At 36.8% G+C, this 9,007-nt stretch overlaps 1 pseudogene; it reads right to left on the reverse strand.

Moving 5' to 3' along the window:
* Window positions 1-801: 801 nt before the first annotated feature.
* LOC128238181 (snake venom 5'-nucleotidase-like) lies at window positions 802-8,572 on the reverse strand (annotated as a pseudogene).
* Window positions 8,573-9,007: the final 435 nt, after the last annotated feature.

Below are 9,007 nucleotides of genomic sequence, written 5' to 3' on the forward strand. Positions count from 1 at the left end.
GCAAATATGATCGCAAAATCTCTATTATCGATTTACGTTTGTGTCTTAAAGTTTCATCTTTTTCCATGATTTTAGCAATCCAAACTGTTCGTGCATATTTATAATATTTCTTTACTATTTCCAATCTACCATGTATGGTAAAAAACTATTAGAGTTGTTTTATTAAGGAATTAGCATGACGTGAACGTACATTTTCTTTTCCTTTGTGCTGTATATCAGGCTAATGGATCATATATGTCTATATATCAATACTCGGAATGCTTTAGGCACTTGCATGTCCAATAACCCGTGTATATGTCCCTGGTATCATCTGGATCGGCATTAAGTAAAATGCGACCATACGATAACAATATCATAAATATGGTTGTATTTCTTTCTTTAAGTTAATTATATTTATGGTGATTAAGTATTAAACACATTACTGAGAGAGGAAAAACCTCGGAAAGCCAATATTGAAACTAAAACGTATTAACGTGATATTTAAATGTGTCGCATGCTTAACCTGACAGTTTTGCTGCGCTTATATTGACCTTCTGGTGACTCAAACTCTGAAATCAATGCAACTGTAGTTCCCATGCGTTTCTAGTATAAATAATACACATCTGTGCCATCTGGCTTGGACTGTTCAAGATCAATTGGGGCATAAATGTGCCTGTATATTATATATTTTTATTATACTGCCAAGGGACAATCTATCTGATTTTATTTCATTTCTTGTTATAATGAAATGTTTTCACAAATACATTGAAAAGCATAAACATTTTTTATATATTATATCACACTAGCAAATTTTGTGATGAAATATTATGTTAAGTTGGCATATTTTGTATTTCACAAATCCTTGAATGTTAAAATATAGTGTCCATTTACATTTAGTCTGCGCTTAACTTAAGATCATGCTTTTGAATTCTAGAAGATCCTCTCTGCAAGACTTAATAACAATTCGCTTAAAAATACAAACGCCAGTGAGCTTATATCATGCTGCCCCTGTGCCCCTCCCACTTGGTCTGCATCCGTATCCTTGGTAACGAATGTTATTCGGCCTTCCTCGGCTGGATAGACAGGACCATGCTTACCCAGATATTTGAACGTCACTTCGACGTCAAGCGTATCTGCAAAATAGAGAGTTAAATGTATGAGTATGTGATTCAGTGTATGATCTCAGTATAATTCACCGAGCGAGAACCTATTATTCACGAGTGGTATATTGCGTTAAATTGTTTGCAGACGTAGCCTTGTGAGCACTGACGTCTGATTAAGGCGATGGAAATATCTATAATAAATAGAGGATAATTGTTTGTTTAAGTGTAATATTGCATTATATCTCACCGAGTAGCACTGTAGGCTATATTTCGCGAGTTGAAAAGTCAGGGGTGAAATATATACTTTTACCGTTCATGTTTGCATACAAATAATGTAAACTGGCAGATGATTGTAGTTTGTTAGCGTGCTAAACAGTATGCGAATGTAACGTCCATTCGAATATTACGTCGTTGAAATTGAATTAAGCCTTATACGTGCTTACATTTGATTCGTACCAGAGAGTGGGCTTAAGGTTTGACAACAGTGAAGTAAGTGGTAGGCATCAAAATGCAAATGTGTAGAAACCCGAGCTTTATGCTTATAAACCTGTATTATGTGATATGTGTTTAAACTTATCTTAAAACATTGATGTATATGGGTAATTTTCGTTAATAAAGGTTTTTTAAAACTTATTGTCAAGCGCCCCCGGATGCGGTCGCACTGTATCAAACATGCGCATTTGTACTACCGATGTTTTGTTTCCGGTATTAATTCCATTTCTTTTTTGCAGGAAACGCTACGTCAAATACGCGTTTTCATTAATTTTTTATCTAAAAAAAATACTTGAAAGTTTTATTTTGCTCATAAGTTTTATAAAGAAAATCGGACAATATATTTTCAAACTGGTCGAGTGGTGCTGTCTTCCATGTTTAAGATACAAATATTTTATTATCAACATTGTCAAGTATACTGTTCAGCTTATTATGCATCCGTGTTTATATCAACTGGGATGCTTAATACCGTACATTCACAATCAAAATTGTAAAATTTAAAGATAAGATTTTTTCGTATCTCGTTTCGGTCCTGTAATACTGTACGAGGTCCTGTAACAGGACAATACCATGATTCTGCTTTTTGTTTGGTATTCAAGCTTTTAACGACGGACGTCTTGAAAGACATATTTGTCACACATCTTAAACATACCATGTTTTTATATAAGCTTATAAACGCAAAAACGAATATGTCTGCATTGAAAATAAAACATCAAATAACGCAACACAAACGTTGTTTTTTTGTCACAGGATTTCGGCTATTTTTGTACTCCAAATTGTATACTTACATCATTTCGGGGACAAATAGTGTTGTTGTTTTTGTTTCAAAAACACGATCATTTTATATTTAAAACACATACAATGAGCCGATCGTATATGCTTTGTCAATTGAACACGTAGATTAATCCAAAAGTCAGATTTTTGGGCCTCTATCTAAACTTTGTGTTCGGAAAACAATCTAAATATCTTACTGAAGAGAAGGTGTTCGATAGGCTCAAACTGGTATCCGTCGCCTCCCTCGATGAGGAAGGTCGGGAGTAGAACGTTGTAAATGACGTCATCGTGTAATGGGGAGTAACTGGGCACAGCGCAAGTGAGGCAGCGCACATGCACGTCATGGACGCGCCGCATGACCGTCTGTCGGAGGTCGTACGTCACTTTTAACCCTAAAAATACACATATGTATTTAATTAAGGTTGATGAGGTTTTGTAATCTCAAAATACTATAATTCTAAGCGGTAACCTAAATCTGATAATGTGGCTGATTTCTTTCCTTCCTTCTAATGCATGTTGGCACGAAAGACACATATTGTGTCCCCTTTAAATGTCGTTCTGATATAAACTCGAAAATGAGTGCGCGAATACAGCGGATGGATTTCCATTCTTGCCGAAATAGACGTTTGTAAACTTGGATTTTTTCACAAACTGTGTACACTAGGACCGCACACTCTCGCACGAAGAGTATTTGATTATAGACTCGAACTTTATTACGTAAAAAGAAAACTAGCACAAAGCGGATTCGTACCTGACATACATACTATATTAATAAAATATGGTTTAGAACACTTCCTCCGTGAGTACAGAGCTACGATGTGCATCCCACCTAAGTCTACATGGAAACGTATCGTGCGAACTCTAGTCACAAACTACTATAAATCACAGTGGCTCGTCCGCATTACCGGTGACCCAGAATTCAATCGATTTATAGACTTTCATCCCGAAATACGTCCATCCGTTTTATGGTTGAGTGCTACCTCGAGAGACCATATCCGCAATGCCTCTACAGTTGTTCGACTAATCGCTGATAAAAGACGGTCTATCGACGACGCCTTGTGCCGACATTGTGGTGAACGCAGTAATGACATCATGAAACATGCATTGACGCAGTGCACTGCATTTATGCATGACAGGCGACATTTGCTAGACATGCTATCCATACCACAAAGCCATGATACTGATGACATTTTGAAACTTTTGCTATCTCAGGATACAATACGTACAGTCGATCGAAATAATCTAAACAGCTGGGTAACAGCATCTTGTGACTATATTCATAAAATCGTAGCCAGAACTGTCTATTAAATCATAATTATTTTATGAAAAACACTGCTTAAAATGCATGATGTATTACATACTATTATAATATGTGGCGATAACATGTACATATCCTCTAAGTGATGGTTCACCTTTATACTTATGAAAATAATTATATCTACCATTGTCAATATCTCTCTCATTGTACATATTGCTTTGTTATTTAACTTAATATTACTAAACTATACATAAACATTCGTACTTAACATTTTTAAAACAACATCAATTCCTCCTCATATACTCCTTACTTTTAAAAGTTCGGAAATTGTATATGGTAGAGTCTGACTCTATTGAAGAAGCACCTTTAATTGCTTGTATTTCGTTTTTCGGCAAGCCTTTTCTTACAGGTGCGCACTTCTACTTTCAAGCATCCTTAAAAAATGTGTTTGTTCGACAGCTATCGATGTTAAACTAATAAAAACAACGCCTAGCTAATTGTGAAGATATTCCTATTTTCTGAACCTGATTTGTTTCTTGGAACTACAAATACATTTACCAAATGAGAACCCTGAACAACTGGTAAATTTGCTCGCTTTTTTTAAATAAACGCTAATATAAACTATTGTACTTTTCTTCCTTACTTCTTTCAAATGTATTGTTCTATTGTTTGTATTGTTGTATATATGTTCATTCCTATAATTGTTAAATCACTGACGGGTGGAAATAAAGAGTATATATATACATAGCTTAATGACTCGCTTATTACGTCATTCTTGTGTGAATTTTGAAAGACACATATAGGGGAAATTACGACAAAACAGTGGCGTGCTTGTGTGTTTGCATGTTGACGGGACACCAAAACACCAACATGGCAATTGATACATCAATAATTTCAAGAATTGTTGTTTTTGTTTTGCTTTGACAATAACTACATTTCTTATTAGATAGATTATAAGTATCTTCCATGAACGAGAGTGTAAGATAGGTTCATTCCGACCCGAGCGTAGGGTGTTTTGCGGAAACGAGGTTTACCGAGTTTCCGCAAAACACCTTGCGCGAGGGTCGGGATGAAACTATCTTACACGAGCGGCTATGGTAGATGCTTTTTCTCCCACCTCAGTTAAACAAAATAAGTAAAAATGTATTTTTTTGCTGGAACTCTTTTGTGCTTAGAGAAAATAATTGCGTATAGATATGCGATAGCACGTGGTTGTCATGTATATGCGCGCAGTGATTGGGGTTATGTTAACAGTCAATTCGATCTTTAAATAGTTCGGAGGAGAGTGACGCATTATTTCTTGAAATGTGCGTGAAAACTGTTTTATAGTGACATTTGAAGCGAGAAATAATTAATAAGCGTTCTAAATATTGCCACAAGACAAGGTTTCCATGATGCTACAGACGACAGTCTTTAACAAGGGAGGTAGTTATAATGTGACGACCGTTAAAAAGGAGTTCCATACGGGCAATTTATCTTCGCCCGTGGGCAAGATAAGAATATCTAGCATGGTTAAATTATTGGATCTACTTATCTGAGGTGAGAGAAAGTCGTATGCCTACAAATAATACATCAATGAATCTAAGAATCTTTTCTGCTTCGTTTCGATTACTAATGTAGGCGTTACTAGATAGAGAAGTGTTGCATTAATTAAACCTGTAAACTGCAGAAATCGTCCATGCTTGTCTGTGACGTCATATTCGCTAACGCTGATCTCGAGCTGGTGACGTAGGTTTCGTCCGTGTATTCGAATCATGTCAACTTCGTTCCTAAACGGCTGTACCTTATTAACGTCCCCAGCCGTTATCGTACCTTAGGATTGAGCAACAACAATATCATAGTTATCATCATTGTCACCATCATAATCAACAACAAAAATAAAATCACGATTCCTTCTACTGAACTAGCCTATTTATTCCGCGTCAGAACCAGAAACAAACATTTGTTTGACCTAATGGACAATATCTCGACAGGTGGAAAGTAAATGACGCAGAAAAATGACAGCTTATGATAACACACGTCTTCATTTCATCTATATACATTTACCACCTTTCCCTACCTGAAAAATATTAATGGACATAGGTCATTTTACATTTTTATATGGTTCATAAGACTTTAATAATAATGTTTTGTATATAATGCGTTTCGCTGACAGTTAAATTGCTTGGTTCTTAATGAATTGGAACGATTTCGAATGATTCATACTGCACATTTAATATGCTTACATGAGATAATATTAAGTAAGTATTGTTTTATATCATAACATTTCAATACTATATGTAACTCGATATTTAAATTGAGGAGCCTGGTGATCCCATGTTATTTTGTTTCATTCAATTATTTGTTCTCAATTCATTAACCAATTGTCTGCATATCTCAAAAGAAAGGTCATACTTTGATATGGGTATACTATGTTTTGCCGTTTATGACATTCCTTGTTTATATACCTTTCTGGATGGAGCTTCTTATACTGCCTGAATTGAGGAGAGCAATAACCGCTGGTGCCCAGGCCTCGTTTGAGAAGTTGTAACCGGAAGTGACGTAATAGTCGATCATGGCGTCAGCGAGCATGTTACCTGAAATGATACCTTTGTCATTAGTAGTTTTTTTTGTGGAATATCCTCATCTTTTCAATAATAATAATACTTAAAACATGTTCGCAAGTTCAGAAGAGTAAGTCACCTTATTTTCTGTCCTTGCAGTTTATTAAACCACCTTCACGCTTCAGAATGTGTATAGAATATCGTCTTTTGTATAAACCCAGTTCTATCAAGCCCTCCAATATTCTGGTATACTAAAAAAAACGCGTGTGTAGTCATAATATATATATATATTTGTGAGACTTAATACAGTTTTCTATCTCGCAATTCACTTTTTTTTCCAAAAGAGTACGTACCCAGGTTGCATTCTCGGAGGCGGCAGTGCTCCCGCCGGCCGTCTAATTCCACCAGCGACAGGCCGACCTTCTCCAGCTTTACAGCATCCACCGGAAGTCGCCATGTCCCCAGCTCCCGAAGAATGCCCGCGTCTGCAAAAAATGGCTATGGTCGATCAATATTATACAATCTTGTATCTAATATGAAAGAAATGTAGTTAGTTTTTCATCTTGGGATGCCATGGTTTGCACTTGTGAATTAATTAGAAGCATCAAAGGCTCAAGTGTGAAAAGAAATAAATTGATTACACCACCTTGTTCAATAGAGGAGTCAAGAGGTATGGGGTTCCGCTCCAGGAAGTTACGTCACCATTTGTGTTGAATGTGACGTTGAGGAAACCGAGGTATTTTCCATACGTAAATTCTTGAACGACGAGAGCTCGGCAACTACCTGGCTGGCTGACGACGACCGGATATAGACCCTCGGGCGTCTCGTCGGATGGCAGCTCTCCTGTATGTACAATGTGGAATCAATGACATGACTCGCAAGGAACATTACTATTAGCACTATTGAAAAAAAACGGTAATACAAAATAAAATTAATGTGTTTGTACCGGCCTAGTATGACAATTCTAATAGCATTACGGGTAGTCAGGAATAGCAGCTAAGTTCCGTACCCGCGTTGGAAACACTTTCATTTGTCAATTCCCGTACCATAGCGTACATTTCAGCAATTCTCTATACACTTATTGAGACAAGTTATAAGAAAGTACCTTATCGCCGTAAAGTACAACTAAATCTATACTGCTCATGTTCCTACCGGTGTAAAGGAATGTGTCCGTGTGTCCGCCTACGACAACGTCCACTCAGTCTATAGCGGCCACCTGCGTGACCCAAAGCCAAGATCTTGGTCACGCCTTGAGATTGCAGGACCGCCACCTCCGCGTAAACGCTGCTAATGACGTCTTTAAACGTAACCGTCGGTCCTGATATAAAAACATATTCAGTTCGATATTTTTCAACATGTAATCTTATGAATTGCGGTAACATATTTGAACAAAAATAGGTGAAAGGAAAGAAAACGGGAACACAGAACAACAGCAGGCCATCAAATGCTAAATTGGCAAAGGAGAAAGTAAAACCTATAATAAAATGTGTATGGAAAATCTCTTCACCTGGTTTGGATATAATTTTGGTTTCTGTTGTTATGTAACCTATAACACCAATATTTTCTCCCCCAACGTTCTTAATGACGCTTTTCGTCAAACGTCCGCTGAGCTTCGGTTCATTCGTGACGTCAACGGAAGAACTGACGACGTCAAAACTGACGTTACCCAAAAAAGAAGGCAATGGTTCCACTCCAAGATCGAATTCGTGATATTCCAGACACTGTACATGTTGAAATAGATTGAACATAAGGCAGAGTCAATGTTGAAACATTTTATATAGAACCTGAATATAATTAATTTAATTAAAATTAACTGTTCATTAACTAGAAACTTCTTTGAAAATTTGGTAGCTCAATCAATCCTATGATTTATCTAATATACACATGAAAGAAAGTAATATGTAAACTATAAATGAAAATTGTATGGTCTACGAGCGAAACCCACCATGACATCATATCCGAGCTGATTCATAAAGTATGACGTAGCATTGCCTCTGTGAACGAAAAACCTGAGTATCCCCATGAACTGATCACCTGCGTCTAAAAGTAGCACGTTGCCATGGCCACTCCGAATGTCATTGATCTTCGTGTGTCGCTTAGCAACGCCACCGAACCACTTTCCAGTGGCGGCGTCATCGACGCTGCAGTCCGCACCGTACTTGTTGATCTGTTCAAACAGAGCGTGCACGTCGTTGGTGTGCAGAATGGTAAACTCGTAGCTGGCCACTCTGTCCGAAATGACGAGCACAAGACTAGTGTAGCAATACATCTTGTATAACATATTTCCTTCTGTTATATATATTTCCGCTTTATTTCGAGGAAAACAAATTAAAATGTATTTACAACATCAAACATATATGAAATTAATGAGAGTCTGAGCATCTACCATAGGAACACACACTGTTTATATTTTAGACTAATGTTATCATAGATATAGTGTCCCAGCAAATTAATTCCAAATGGTCCTCACCTTAATACCTGCGTATATCATACGCTGAAAACAGCCAGTATACGTCTACATAAATAATTCATGCATTCACAATAATTTTCGTGGCAAGATAAATGCTTACAATATTTAAGCGCAGATGAGAAAACTCCCAAATAAAACCGCATGATATTAATGGTATGTTCTTCGCTTTGTATCGCATGACGATGCTTATTTCAGGTAATACAATCCTTACAATACTCGTATTTTTTTTCGGTTGTTTATTGAAAGGTAAAGATGGCTATCCCCTGAGATATTTGAGACTGTTTCGCTTTAAAACCGAATATGAATGAAATATGTCATGTGGTAAAAAACAGTTTCCATTTAATATACCAAATGTTATAAAACTCAGTACGCACGCACTTGGATCACT

The sequence above is a fragment of the Mya arenaria genome, chromosome 6 (assembly GCF_026914265.1).
Source record: "Mya arenaria isolate MELC-2E11 chromosome 6, ASM2691426v1".
NCBI lineage: Eukaryota > Metazoa > Mollusca > Bivalvia > Myida > Myidae > Mya > Mya arenaria.